We start from the raw sequence: 16,295 nt of genomic DNA, 5'->3' as shown, positions 1-16,295 counted from the left end.
ATCAAGAGTGTTTCAGCTTATTGGCAGCCACATCACTCTGCCCATACTTAACCAATTATCAGCCAAGACTAAGTTTTTACTAATATGCATGCTTCCCATACTATAGTTCTATAGCTGATTTTAAGGCCTTTGTGCATAAGGCACATTTTTCTTTATTTTCATCTTGTTAGACTCAGTTCACTTTTCCTGCCCCTAGGCATTCTTAAATATCAAAGCATTGGCTACTCTTCTAGCTTCATGCCATCTATAAATGTAATAAATATGCTTTCTACTTCTTTGTCTAAATCATTTACAAAATGAGGCCAAAGAGAGTCAGTACAAAATGTCCATTGCTAGTTGGAGCAAAGACTCATATCCAATATATTATATACTATATATATGTATATATATACACATATAATATCCAATATATGATGTCATTATATGTTAAATGACATAAAGGAGCTTCAGAGCAACCAGAAGGAGGAGAAGAACACACTCAACTTGGAAAGCAGAGAACAGAAACACACATAAGATGAGAAGGGAAACTGTTTAGGTAACAATTAATAGAAAGGATAATATTTGGACAGCCATTGAAGGATAAATAGTATTGCAATCAGCAGTCATAGTAATGGATATTTCAAGCATGAAAAGTATATTCACAAAGTTCTCTGGCAGCAAATCACATAATATATTCATTCATTTAAAATGTATCTACTATGCTATGTGGTAGACACTGTATTAGGTAGGAGGATATGGTAATGATCAAAAGCAGACACAATGCCTATCCTTGGTACTTACGGTCTAATCAATGAGACAGATACAGAAACAAACAAATGAGAAGTTGCTAGTTTGACACAAGAATATATTTAAATACAAGAATTTTCTAGTTGCGTAAACACCTTGGGTAGTACTGAGGAATAAAGCTGGAAGATGTAATGAATCTAAGAATGGTGTGTTATGGATGTTTGGCTATTAATAAGAAGCAGTGGGAAGCCATTAAGCATTCTTGAATAAGGAGGTGGCCTAATCAGAGATAAGGTTTAAGACAAATAATTTGTCAGCAACTCGCAGGATGGGCTGGGTGAAAAAGAGCCTGATAATTGGGAAGTTTGGTTGTTAAACTAGGGCAAAAGTCTGAATGAGAGATAATGAAGATCTACACTATGGTTATATAATTGGGGATGGAATGTAAGAATTATTAAGGAATAAGATATCAATAATTTATGAACTGTAGGTTGGATAAAGTAAAAAGGGAAAGTAGTCACAAATGAGGCCAATGTGTAAATCCAACTGACTGAGAAAATGATAATTCCCTCAACTCTAAAGAACCTGGGGAGTTGGAGCAGGGAGTTGACCTGGTTTATGAACAAAGATCTGGTTTATGAAGAAAGAAATATCTAGGGGCCACATCCATCAAGAAGCTGAAAGTGAGGTGATAGAGCTTAGGAGAGAAAAGGAGGCTAGAGAGGGATGGGAGATGAAACCTTGAGAATGGATCCTATTACTGAAAGAAAAATTAAAGAGAAAGAAATGCTAACTTTCTGACTTAGGACTTGGATAGGGCCCTCTAGAAATAGGCCAGAGCAGAGAAAGAAGGCAGTAAAAGAGATTGAAATATGTATTTGTGAGGATTTTCCAGAGAAACAGAACCAATAGGATGGAGATAGGTGTAGATACATGGAGAGAGGGAGAGAGGGAAAAATAGAAGGAGAGAGAGAGAGTATAAGGAATTGGTTCATGTAACTATGGAAACCAACAAGTCCCACAATCTTCAGTCAGCAAGGTGGAGATACAGGAAAAATCAATGATGTCAAGTTCCATTCTGAGTCTGATGGCCTGAGAACCAGGAAAGTCAATGGTCTAAGTCCCAGGCCAAGGGCAAGAAAAGACCAATATCCCAGCTTATGTGATCAGGCAGAAAGAGAACAAATTCTCCCTTCCTCTGCCTTTTTGTTCTATTCAGGCCCTCAATGGATTGGATAATGCCCACCCACATTGGGGAGGGCAATCTGCTTGACTCAGTCTGTAGATTTAAATGCTAATCTCTTTGATAAACACCCCTACAGACACACCCAGAAACAATGTTTAACCAAGTATCTGGGCATCCCATGGCCCAATCAAGTTAGCATATAAAATTAACCTTCACAAAGGGAAGGCTCTAGAAAGTCACATCCACCCTCTTCTTTCAGAAGGACAAACTGCTAACAAAGAAGAAAACAAAGTTCAACATCAGATTCTTTCACTATTTTCTTCCTACTATATTTATGAGGCACCTGTCATTGCCGCACAGCCTCATATGATACCTGGTTGCCATCATCTTGCAGTAGAAATAACCATCATCCTGTAGTCAGTCTACATTGAGTCACTGGCAACAGGCTCCATGTGCAGCACCCCAGTCAGTTCACAGGGCAAGATGGACACATTAGGTTTGATATGGAGAATGCTGGAAATCCTCTACACCACATTATATTAGATGTTGCTTCTACAAATTTATAGGCAGTATGGCTTCTCACTTTGTTTTTTTGTGTGTTTTCCAATAATATCTAGTTTCATTGGAAGTATAAGTTCTCACTTGCTCATAGGAACATCTAATTTAGTAATGCTGGGACACTGTAAGCATGATTTGCATCTTAGTATCTTATGGAATGTAAATGAATTCATAATGCATTTCTTCTATTAAATCAAGAAGACATAAGAAGAACTGTAATGTTCACTTCACCAAAGAACTTATTATTCATATAACTTGAGTCACATGAATTATCAGTGGACACGAAGAGTCCAATATCTATAGACACTTCCCTACATGTACATACACATGCACTTGTGCATACAAGTACACAGAGCCAGGATAAACAATAGGAGAAACACAGCAGGCTTTCTAGGGAAAGATGTCCAAATCTGAAATTTTATACCTCAGGAGGAAATAATAGCAGTTTCCACCCATATTATTTCTTCAGTAGCTATACATACACACAAATTCCAGCAGGCAACATGACCACAGGGGCCCGACCTGCTTGGAACTAATCCATTTAGTACTTTCAGAAATAGATTCAGATCAAAGTACCAACTAATTCAAGTGAAGAGGCACACAAAACATACACACACACAAGTGTTAATGGAAAGAGATCATAAGGGATTGCAGTATCTGGCGAAATGCCTCACCAAGAAACCCACACACCAATAAACATTTTGAAGCAGATGAGTTAGCCTAGATTTGGTTTCCATGGCAATAAATACTGAATGGAGGTCTGCTACCACCTATCCTAAAGAGAAGGGTCAGAAATCAGTAAAATACTTCATTTAATAATAAAATATAATTATCAAAACCAACCACAATTGCACTCATCACTGTCAAAAATAACTGTTTTCTGAAATTGTAGATTTTTACCCTGATTAAAAACAGAACAAAAGGAAGAATTTACAAAGTCTCCAAATAGCATGGTAATTTCATCTTGAACCCCAACGGACCTACAAAAAAACAAACAAACAAATGATTTCAGGCTGACCTCAAACCATTATGCCTGAATTTTGCCACCTTGAACACTGCTTAGCAAGCGTCAGAATGGGCTGTAACAATGGGGTCCCCTACAACCATGGTCTTCAGAATGTCACAATTTCCCTGTAAAGAATGACCTAAGGGTTGCAGGGCTGTTGCCAACAAATGCTTTACACGAGAAGCACTTCTGACTGTTTATTTGCTAGAACTAAAATTTAACTGTTATGAGGATCAAACAACAAAGACATCATACACTCATAGCTGGCAGATATGTTCCCAACGACCTGTGAGTTAACTTTAACTTCTTGTACTTTTCCCTCAGGGATATACTGAAGAAGACGATATCCTAAGAACAGAGTTCTAGAACATCTCAGAAATTTATCTGGCCTACTCTACAGAAATCACTTAAATCTAATATAACAACATGTGTAAAGTAAGCCTGCCTTCTTTCAGAGACTGGAACCAGGAAGGGTGGTGATAATGATTTATGATTAACTGTATCACTCATTCTGCTTTCAATGATTCACTACACACTTGGTCTGTGTCTGGCAGGCTGTTGGACACTCAGTACACAAAGATGGAAAATAATAGCCTTTCCCTTAAGAGTTTACAGTCTAGCAGAGACTTAGGATGAAGTCAGAACTTCTTCATGTGGCCTTCAAGGCCCTCTGGAATCTGGGATTGAGGCCCTCTGCCAGTTCTTCAGTGTCATCTCCCTTATCTCTCCTGACCATGTTCCAACCATTACTGTTCTTTCTTGGCTCTCTTCTTCCAATTTTCCCACACTGTTCTCTGTGCCTAGAGTGGTTTTTCCCTGTGTCTTCATCTGGATAACTCCTAGTTATCTTTCAGGTCTCAACTTAAGCATCACTTTCCAGAACCGTTAGGTTCTCCTCTCATATGTTCTCATGGTTTCATATTCTTCCTCTATAATAACTTCTCACTTTAATGGTTTTCATTTTCAATTGTCTACCAAGCTCAGAAAGGGGTGTAATTAATTCTTCAGAGTTATCTTGTATCCCCAGAAGTAAGCACAGGGTCTGGCACAAATCTCAAATATTTGTTGAATGAATGAAATTGATGTGGGATAGCTGAGCACAGAAGCAGTAATTACAATAACATGGCATGACATTCAGCACAGAGATGCTGCTGCTGCTAATAGTAATGTTTATTGTGATGTAGCAATATAGCTAAACAGATTATGAATTAATCTGAATGCCTTTTATGGAATGCAGACATTTCTATAGTGCAGGATCTATATCTAGTTAATTCATTTAGTACCCAGCAAGACTGCCTGAAACTTCTGATGGCTTAGTAATAACTACAGTAAAAACACACAAATTAGACTTCAGATATTTGGAATTAAGGGTAATTCTCACAGTGGGCTGAAGTTTCCATGCTTCCTCAATTATAAAGGTTTACTAAGCAAATGGTGAGATGAGTGATTTTAATAAGCCAAACCATTAGCTATGTTCTCAGGTGTAATATACCGAACATTCAACGAAGAGTCAAAGAGTTGATTCTTTTACTAACTCTGCCACTAGCTAGCTCTCATGGACTTCTCTGCATCTGAATCTCCTCATCTGTAAGGTGAGCAGGTCTGACTCCATGATTTCCATACAGCCCAAGCCTTACCTGAGTCTGAAAAAACTCATCTAATTAAAAACAAATGGTTAATAGGCTAATTATTTTAGATAATCAAGTCTCCAAGGGCTTTTAACACAACAAACATATCCTGAAAAGCAGTTACAATATTACTCTTAAAGGCCAACATGGAGGCCCATGCCTGTAATCCCTGCACTTCAGGAGGCCAAGGAAGGAAAATTACTTTAGCCCAGGAGTTCAAAACCAGCCTAGGCAATGTAGGAAGATCCCATCCCTACAAAAAATATAAATAAATTAGCTGGTGTGTGGTGCACACCTGTAGTACCAGCCATTCTGAAGGCTGAGGCAGGAGGATTGCTTGAGCCAGAGGGGTTAAAGCAGAAGTGAGCCATGATTATGTCACTATACTCCAGCCTGGACAACAGAGCAAGAGCGAGAAAAAAGAAAAGAAAAGAAAAAAGAAAAGGAGAGAGAGAGAAAGAGAAAGAAAGAGAAGAAGGAAGGAAGGAAGGAGGAAAATTTATTATATTACATAAATATTCTCTGGTATTCACTAGATCTCACTATACTAGCTCAGATTAGGAGGTTTTGCTGAATTTATGACTGGAATAAATCTATTCATCCTATCGAAGTGGAGCAAGAAGCAAAGAAATCACACTCACAGGCATCACTCATCTCATCTCTGTAGGTTCAGCGACCAACCCACAGAAACAGACACAACAGGATCAGCTCAACAACATCAAGGAATGTAGGCCCCTACAATTCATCTCCTGACAATAAATTGGGTCCCTATCACAAAATCCTATAACAAGACAATCAATAACTTTTTAAATCATTTAATCTACCCAAGACATGAATTTTGCTAACAACAAAGATAACTCTTACCAAAATAAATACCAACTACATCATCGCAAAAAATGGACACCAACTCCTGTTAAAATATAACACAATAAAACAGTCTTAAGTTATGAACAAAAAGAGTATCAGCCAGCCAGTTGGGTAACTGAGTTCACTGAATGTAATTTAGGAGGTCATTGACCTTTTGTTTTTGTTTTTTTTTTTCTATATTATTAGCATGGGGACACCCAATTTCCTCTGCTTTCTCTTCCTAGTTTAATTATCCTCCAACATTTAGATAAGTTTCCAATAAACATATAAATTGAAAAATGTAAATTCGAAATATTTTCCAGGGAGACAATTTGCTTCATTCATCCATCCATTTATTCATAAAAATAGCATTATTTTACAGTTCAAGGTCCCAAGGGCAATCTGATTTTTAAATTATAAAAATCTAATGGGTGCAGCACACCAACATGGTACATGTATACATATGTAACAAACCTGCACATTAGAACTTAAAGTATAATAAAAAAAACTATATATACACTAAAAAAAATAAATAAATAAATTATAAAAATCAGGCCTTGGTTTTGCAATACAAATTATTGAAGAGATAAACAAAATATATAAAACAACTAGAAATCAATTTCAAATGTAAGAAAGAATTAGAGAATTGAGTATAATTTGTACACAAATGTACAGAAAAATAAAACCATCTTTGGGGCAAAGTTAGTGTTGGAGGTTGCCCTAGAAAAAAATGACATATTAGACTTTAAATAAATGGTTGGATTTGTTACAACAGAAACAAAGGAAGTGCTCAGAAAATGGGAAGAGGGAGCATATAACAAGGAAACAGGAGCCAGCTTGAAGGGGCTCTCACTGGCCAAACCAGAGACAATTTCAGCACCAAAGAAACTTAAGCTCAGAAATACATTATGAACAATTGAAACAAAAAGGAATCCATGAGCCCATGTGGATAGTGATTAGATAAATAAAGGGTTATTTAGATAGTTAGATATTAAATAAGTAAATAACTTTTGTCATAGAATAATGAGGGCCAACTGGTATTTCAATATCTTTTTGACAGATTGTGAATATTTCAAAACCAGGGACTGCTTTTTTATCTAAAAAAGGTCCCTCTGGACCTTAAACTGCTCTAGTTATCAGATCAATCAATCAATGCTAAGTAATTCTGTTTTCATGAATTGAGTGAATAAATAAATGAATGACTCACAGCCTTCCTAGAAAATTGTTTGTATTTTACACTTTTCAATTGATACGCTAGTGCTGGAGTTGGAAAATCATCATTTTGCCACCATTATGGTAAAGATTGGATCAGACAAAAAAATCCTCAATGGACACTAATTCAAGAAGAAAATTGAGAAGAAATAGTGTATTTCTGTATCTTCATACAGACTGCTTATTAGTTGCAAAGCAGAAAAATAAACAGTAATATACAGTGGAGAAGTGGGCAACTATAGGCTGGGTGATCAAAATTAACACGGCGACTGAGGGACATATGGACATAACGTGTCTCCAGATGTGACACCCTGAGAAGAACACGGTGTCATATGTGCAGTGCTCTAGCCAAACCTACATAATCCCATTCCAACCATGATTAGAAGAAACAGCAGACAAACACAGGCGAGAAATTTTATTTTTAAAAGCAGAGAGAACAACTAAAGTCTTCAAAAACATCAATGTCAAAAGACAAAGAAAAACTGTGGATATGTTTCAGATTAAAAGAGGCTAAAGAGACATGAGAACTAAATGTAATCTCTAATCCTAGATTGGATCCTGGGCTGAAGGAGTAAATGAAATGAACTTTATATTATACTGTCCTTTATTATAAGAAACATTATTAGGTCAATTTAAAAATTGAAATATGAATTATAAATTAAAATACTGTATTGATGCAGATATATATATATACGTACATATATATGTGGAAACATACACAGATAAAGGAGGAAACAGAGCAGACAGGGTCTTCTGTAATCTGGTAATGGTCTATTTCTTGACTTTGCTGGTGGTTACAGGTATATACGTTGCATGCAATTTTTTCATATTTTACACTTTTAAAAGTTAAAAAATGATATAAAATACATGCATACACAAACTGCCACCAATTTATCTAAACAAATGCCAACTTAGATTTGTCTATGTTGTTGGCACGAGAGCTACAGAAATGAAGAGTAGGGGGGTCCCTGCTGGGAATTCCAAATAAAGGAAAATTTAAAACTTCCCTCACTTCTCTGGACACTACAGCATCCTGAACTGGCTTCATTCGCCCCGCACAGCTCGTCATTCTCTCTCAGAACAAAGTGGAGCCATAAAGTTTTTTTATATCTATAAGATTTTCGTGGCATATAAATATAATACAGATGAGAGGTAGACAAGGATTGTGGATCAATTGCTAACTCTGGTTAGGGATATAGGAATAAGTTATCAAAGCAGCTGTTTTGTTGTTACTGATATACAGTTTTATACAGACAGGTAGTAAAGAGTAAAATCATGAATATCCAGCTGTATGAATTTACACAAAGGTAACATAAACATTTATGTACCCCTCAAATACAGAAATAAAACATTACCAGAACTTTCATTTCTTGAAAACTACATTTATCCTGTCCAAGACTACCATTATTTTGACTAATACCATAGGTTAGTTTTGTCAGGTTTTGAATTTTATGTAAATGGAACCATACAGTGTGCATTGTTTTGCATTTGTTATCTTTCACTCAGTGTTATTTGAGTTTCATATACATTGTCTCAAGTTTGTTGATTTTCATTGCTGCATTGTATTTATTCTACTATTAATGGGCAATTTAGTTTCCCTGTTTGAGAAAATTATGAATAGTAGTGCTGTGAAAATCTTTGCACGTGTTCTTGGTCCATATATGTATGCTTTGTTGCTTAATATAAAGATAGAAATAGAATTTTTGGATCATAGGGTATATGCATGTTCAGCTTTCATGGACACTGCCTAACAGTTTCACAAGTAGCAGTGCCAATTTATAATCACAGCAACATGTATGACAGTTCCAGTTGCTTTACATCTTCTCTAATGTTTAGAATTGCCAGTCCTTTTGATTCTATCCCTTTTCATGCATATTAGTGTAATTTTAATTTCAGTTTGCCTGATGACTAATTAGACTGAGCACCTTTTCTTACATGTTTTGGCTGCCTGGATATTTTCTTTCATAAAGTGCCTGCTCATGTCTTTTGCCCACTTTTCTTTTGGGATGACTCTCTTTTCCTCAGTGATTCCTATGCGTTTGTTACGTATGCAGATAAGTTCTTTGTTGAATATATGTATTGCAAGTATCTTCTCTTAGTCTGTGGCTTATCATTTAACTCTCTTAGTAGTGTCTTCTTATAATTAGAAATCAACAATTTTATTGAAATCTAATTTGTCAATCTTTCCTTTGTTAATGCTTTCTGATATTAAGAAATATGTGTGTATCAAAAGGTCATGAAGATATATCACTATTTCTTTTAGAAGTTTTATTGCTATGTCTTTTAGTTTGGTATAAAGTAGGGGGTCAAGATTTGTTTCATCCTACATGACTTTCTAATTGATCCAGTTGGAAGGATAAATCTTCTTGATAAGTCATCCCTTCCACAGAGCATCACCTTTCTCATAAGTCAAGTGACAGTATACATGTAGGTTTGTTTCTGGACTTCTATTCTACTTAAATGGTTATTCCCCTATCCATATGTGAATACTACACTCTGTTAATTACTATAGTGTTAAAAAAAAAGTCTTGATAATCAACAGTTCTTCAATTTTGTTCAACTTCTTCAAGATTGTCTTGCTATTCTTGGCCCTTTACATCTCCATATAAACTTGAGAATTGACTTCTCAGTTTCTGATAGTAAATAAATAACTTACTGGAATTTAGATAGTAATTAAATTGAATCTATAGGTCAATTTAGGAGAGTTACAACATCACTACAATATGGAGCATTCCAATCTATGAACAACCTATATATCTTTCCATGTATTTATTTAGTTTCTCTCAATGCTATACATTTTTTCTGTGCAGAAGTTTTACAAATATTTTGATAGTATCAATAACATCAAATACCTAGGAATAAGTCTATCTTAAATTTTATTATTCCTAAATTTTATTTTCTACATGTTGCAGGTATATAGAATGAAATTGAATTTTGCATATTCACTTTATATCAAAAGATCTTGCTAAATGTACTTCTTAATTCTATCAGTTTGCCCGTGGATTTTCAATCATGTCATCTATGAATAATAACAATTTAATTCTTTTTTACCCAGTCCTCTATACCTTGTACTTTTAAGTTTCATTCTGTCCTGCATTTCCATGTTTCCATTAGGGAACATTTTATTCTACATGTAGAATTCACTTCAGGATTTCTTTCACCTCAGGTCTGCTGGCAACAATTGTCTCAGGTTTTGTATTGTCTGGAAATAGATTTATTTCACCGTCTTATTTTTTACTTTTTTGTTAAAGTACTATATGCATATTAAAAAACTGCACATATCATAATTTTATAGCTGGATGAATTTTCACAAACTGAACCACCATTTGAACCAATCACACTGCTGCAACTCCTTCAAGAGTAATTGTGATCCTGGCATCTAACAGGTTAGTTTTCCCTGTTTGAACTTTGCATAAAAAATGTTAAGTATGTATTTCTTTGTGTTGGCTTCTTTTACTCAACATTATGTTTGTGAGATTCACTGATATTGTTGCTTGTCATGTCCTTTATCCCCATTTCTGTTTAGTCTTCTTTTGTGATTATACTTGGATAGTTTCCAGGTTTTGACTCTTTGAATAGTACAGCTCTAAGCAATTATATATGTGTCTTTTGGTGGCTAAAAGCAGTCATCTCTGTTGACTTTATGCTTTGGAGTGGAATTGCTAGGTTAAAGAGTATGCATCATTTCATTTTTCAACACGTATTTCCAAAGCAAAAATACTAATTTATTCCCCCAGCAGCAGAAACAAGAGTACGAATTTTTGCCATCCTCGCCACCTCCTAGTGCTTACCATCTTTTTCATCTTAATCATTCTGGTGGTTGTGTAGCAGTACAAGATAGCAGTTTTAATTTGTATTTCCCTGATGACAAATACAGTTGAGCATCTTTTCATGTGTTTCTTAACCACTGGGAAGTTTCTGCTTGAATTGTTTTGTTTTTGCCTATGTTTTTAATTGGGTCTTCTGTCTTTTTCTTCTTGATTTATACAAGTTCTTTACATGTTCTGGATATGAGTCTTTTATCAAATACGTGTGTGGTAAACATATTCTCCCACTCTGTGGACTGTGTCTATAGTCTCTTAATAGCACATTTTCACAAACAAGATCTTAATTTCAGTAGAGTTCAATTTTAAAATTTTTCCTTTATGATTAACATACACTATAGCTCATTGTTAGCACATGAAAATATACTCATGTGCTGCATAATTATGTTTCAGACAATGATGGAGCACATATATGACAGTGGTCGCGTAATAGTATAAAGGAGCTAAAAAATCCTATCACCTAGTGACATCAAAGCCATCATAACATTGTAGCACAACCCATTACTTATGTGTCTGTGGTGATGCTGATGTAAACAAACATACTGTACTGCTAGTTGTGTAAAAGTCTAGCACATACAATTATGCAGAGTACATAATACTTGATAATGATAATAAATGACTACGTTAACTGGTTTACATTTTTACTATACTTTTGATCATTATTTTAGTGTATACTCCTACTTATATATATATGTTATATATATGTTATTATATATATTATTCTTCTAGAATATATATCTTATATATGTTATATATATAACTATAATATATACAATAACTTATATATATAAGTTATATATAACTTATAAGTTATATATAATATAAGTTATATTTAACTTATAAGTTAATATGTTATATATAACTTATAAGTTATATATAATATAAGTTATATATAACTTATAAGTTATACATATGTTATATATAATATATATAACGTATATAAGTTATATATAATATATATAACATATATATAAGTTATATATATAAAACTTATATATATATATATATATATATATATATATATATACAGTTGACTATAAAACAGCCTCATTCAGGTCCTTCAGGAGGTATTCTAGAAGAATTCTAGAAGCATTGTTATCATAGGAGATGACAATTCCATGCATGTTATCACCTCTGAAGACCTTCTAGTGGGACAAGATATGAAATGAAAGAGAGTGAAATCGATTATCTTGACCCTGCGGAGGGTTAGCCTAAGGTCTGTGTCTTCATTTTTGTCAAAATATTTTAAAAAGCAAAAAATAAAATGAAAATGTTAAACTAGAAAAAAACTTATAGAATAATGATATAAATATAGAAAATATTTTTACAGCCATACAATGTGTTTGTGTTTCAAGCTAAGTGTTATAACAAAAGAGTCAAAAAATTTTTAACAAAATTAAAAAGTTTATAAAGTAAAAAAGTTACAATAAGCTAAGGTTAATTTATTATTGAAGAAAGAAAAATATTTTATAAATTTAGTATAGCCTAAGTGTTAAGTGTTTATAAAGTCTACAATAGTGTACAGTAATATCCTAGGCCTTCACATTCACTCACCACTCACTCATTGACTCACTCAGAGCAACTTCGAGTCCTACAAGTTCCATTCATGGCAAATGTCCTATGTAGGTATACCGTTTTTAAATATTTTATACCACATTTTTGCCGTACCTTCTGTATGTTTAATACACAAATATTTACCATTGTGATACAATTGCCTACAGCATTCAGTATAGTAACATGCTGTCCAAGTTTGTAGCCAAGGAGCAATAGGCTCTACCATATAGCCTAGATGTGTGTAGGCTATACCATCTAGGTTTGTGTGAGTACAGTCTGCGATGTTTACACAGTGACAAAATCACCCAATGACATATTTTTCAGAATGCATCCCCATAACTATCCACTTAATTTTTGCAATTGATCTCATATTCTACAATCTCTCTGATCTCTCTGTTTCTACAATCTTTTTGGTACATTTTATTGGATTTTCTATATATACAATCATGTCATCTGCAAATAAGGGCAGTTTTACTTGTTCATTTCCAATATGTTACCTCTCATTTCATATTCTTGCATACCGCACTGTCTGGGACATTTAGAACAATGTCAAATTAAAGTGGTGAGAGTATGTATCTTTCTTCCTGATCTTAGGGAGAAAGTATGCAGTCTATCGCCATTGCATATGATGTTAGGTATACATTATTAGTACTGAGGCTTTCCCAGAAATAGCAGAAGAATTGGAGTTGGAGAGTAGGGAATGCAGTTGTGAGAAAACTGAGATGCTGCATTCAAGGAGGGGGACACTTAGAGGTACTATAACTTGAGAATTAAATGTTAATCCTGCATTCATTTTACTTACAAATTGAGGAAGATATTCTGAGAACATAGGAACAGTTTACCAGGTAGCTAAAATCCATGGTTTGAGTTCAGAGAGAAAATCTAGAAGTATTTCATAGCCACTGAATGTTGACTGGCTAGATTCAACTAGAACAAATAATTACCAATAAAAAAAGACTCTGTGAACTCAACCAGAATCTGTCATCCTCTAGAAATATATCCAAGGAATAGAAGGGATTGTGAGATATTCATCTACAACCTAGACAGCATCCTTCACTGAGTTTCTTGAGCAGAACACTCTGATGCAGACAGTGCTTCAGGAATAACCCTTGGGTACCAATCACCTGCTTCAATCTTACAGTCTGGGTGTCATCATCATTTGAATTGTACCTGTAACTCCACAAAAGCATATTCAGTTTGAGTTTCTTTTAGGTTGTCTCCTACCTCGCCTCTCAATGGGCAGTATCATTTTATTCGTACTTACCTTACTATAGAAAATTACAATTTAATAAAAGCTTTAATTCACATTGTACTTTAACCTTGAGCTATTCAACAATGCTGTGATATTGGTAAAGCAGTATTATTAACATTTCTTTAGACATGTGGGCATGGGCCAGGAAGCCTGAGTGTTTTGTTAAAGTCACAGGCTAATAAAATAAGGACCTAGGATTAAACCCAGATAATCTGATTCTATTTCCAGTTCTCTTTTCAATACATTATACTCCTTAATACCTGTCCAAAAAAGAGACAGAATTAGAAACAAGTTTTATCCAAGGATTTTTCAAAAAGGTTTAAATCTACTTCACAAAAATAAAATCTGGTAGCTTCTACTATATACCTTACAAAAGGCCAGGAAATATGTTAAGCATTTTAGATACATTATGTCATTTATTTTCTTCAACAACCCTCTTAGTAAATATTGTCCTCATTTAACAGGTGAAGACAGTGCAGCTTATGATGGCAAAGAACTTTCCCATGATCACAAATTAATAGTGAAAGCAGTAGGTTCCCCTTCACCAGACTTCCTAGATAAATAAACACTGACTTATGCTCTGCCACCATGTTGGAATCTATGATTCTTATTATATTCTGAAGGGCTTATATTCTCATATTCAATTCCCAAATATTTGAAGGGCTTTGAAGGGAAAAAGAAATCAGGCTGAATATTCAGTTCCAGAAAAGAAAAATAGGACTAGCATAAAGAAATTGCAGTCAGATTGTGCTTCAACATAAGAAATAATCTTTTTAATAATAACATCTGTTTGAGAAATGAAAGGATAATGTTCAATATCTTGTTTGCAGGGATGGCTACAGAGGCAGATATACTTATCAAAACTCTAATTGTAAATTCAGATCCGTGCATTTCATTATATATAAATTTAACATCCATTTAAAAAAAAAAATAAGGAAACTGCTTCGTGAGATAATGAGCTTCACTCACAGACTTAATGATAACCCGCCAGAGATAGAACAAGGAAGATTCCTGAATTAATTGTAGGGGTGATACTGGATAGTATCTTTACATTCTTTCAAAACTAAGACTTTATAATATATTCATTGGCATATATATATATATATATATATAAGAATTTGAGGTCACTTGCAGATCTAAAACTCTTGAGATTGTTTTTTATTGATAATTCTTCATACCATATTGTCTGTTCAAACATATAATGAGTTTCCAGGTAAACTCCCTTGTGAAGATGTTTCAAGTAGTAAGAGAAGAGCCAGTGATGAGCTTGTGGTGTCACTTGGTGAGCTAGCCTTTCACCTTCCTAGAGACCTCCCAGAGTGGATTTCCCAAATGAATTTCATTAGTCAAGAGCTTCAGCCTTAAAGACCCAGAAAAGTAGTTTTGTCTGTACATCACAGCATATCACAGTAACAAAGTTTACAATGCTAAGAATAGTCTTTATTATTTTTAAAGGAGAAGCAAAGTTTTCAAGGATATCACACCCACTGGATCCTCGACCAGTGTATCATTCTTGCAGCATGCCATAGAAGAAAATAGACTATAGGCTGGGTGCAGTGGCTCACGCCTGTAATCCCAGCACTTTGGGAGGCCAAGGAAGGTGGATCATGAGTTGAGGAGATCGAGACCATCCTGGCTAACACAGTGAAACCCTGTCTGTACTAAAAATACAAAAAAAAAAGTTACCCGGGCGTGGTGGCGGGCCCCTGTAGTCCCAGCTACACGGGAGGCTGAGGCAGGAGAATGGCGTGAACCCCGGAGGCAGAGCTTGCAGTGAGCTGAGATTGCACCACTGCACTCCAGCCTGGGCGACAGAGCCAGACTCCGTCTAAAAAAAAAAGAAAATAGACTATAATCAGAGTGTTGATTAATAATCATGAGGTCAAAATAAAGGGTGTTGTTTAACTCAAATTTTTAATGGCATATTTGGGCAGCTTAGCTTTCAATCAGGTTGTGGTTCCTAGGAGTAATCCTGACTCTAAAACAGAACTGCATATGTTTGCTGTCATGGTTTGTTATGGATTAATATTTTAGTTTATCTAACAGGGAACTCTTTATTTCCTTTCTTTCCAGGTTCCTACAGAGCACTGTAGTCCTCACGTACTACAAAAGATGAAATCAAGTTAAAATGTTACCATACCTATAAAATATCCAGAGAGTGCTCTGTATGGTCTAGGAAATGCAAAACCATAGAAATGACACAGACCTTGTGTTAAGGATGCTTGAAATCTGATAATGAAAACCGAATGGGTGACATGTCATCAGCAGACAGAGATGGTACTGAAATCAGTTCCTACTTGAAATAGAAAGATGGAAAAATGGAAGTAAGGGTTGTTGTGGCTCCCTTTGAATTCCATCTATTCTTTTACAGGGACATGTGCCTGCATTTAGTTGGCTCTCTTCATTTTCTTTGCATGTTCATTTTCTCAGAAGTAGTCAAATATTCATTAATTGTCGCCTATGCCAGATTCCCTGTGTCTCACAATATGTTTGACTATGAGCA

The 16,295-nt window shown here is 34.9% G+C and overlaps 1 long non-coding RNA gene across 1 annotated transcript; it reads left to right on the top strand.

Annotated features, from left to right (window-relative positions):
• Nucleotides 1-3,799: 3,799 nt before the first annotated feature.
• LOC129525373 (uncharacterized) lies at nt 3,800-15,947 on the top strand. Its single transcript, XR_008669646.1, has 3 exons — nt 3,800-3,911; nt 10,458-10,548; nt 15,866-15,947. It is a non-coding gene; the product is annotated as an uncharacterized lncRNA (long non-coding RNA).
• The last annotated feature ends 348 nt before the right edge of the window (nt 15,948-16,295 follow it).

This window comes from Gorilla gorilla, chromosome 9 (genome assembly GCF_029281585.2).
Source record: "Gorilla gorilla gorilla isolate KB3781 chromosome 9, NHGRI_mGorGor1-v2.1_pri, whole genome shotgun sequence".
NCBI lineage: Eukaryota > Metazoa > Chordata > Mammalia > Primates > Hominidae > Gorilla > Gorilla gorilla.
The sequence above is the reverse complement of the archived record's forward strand: the minus strand, read 5'-3'. Positions and strand labels throughout refer to the sequence as shown.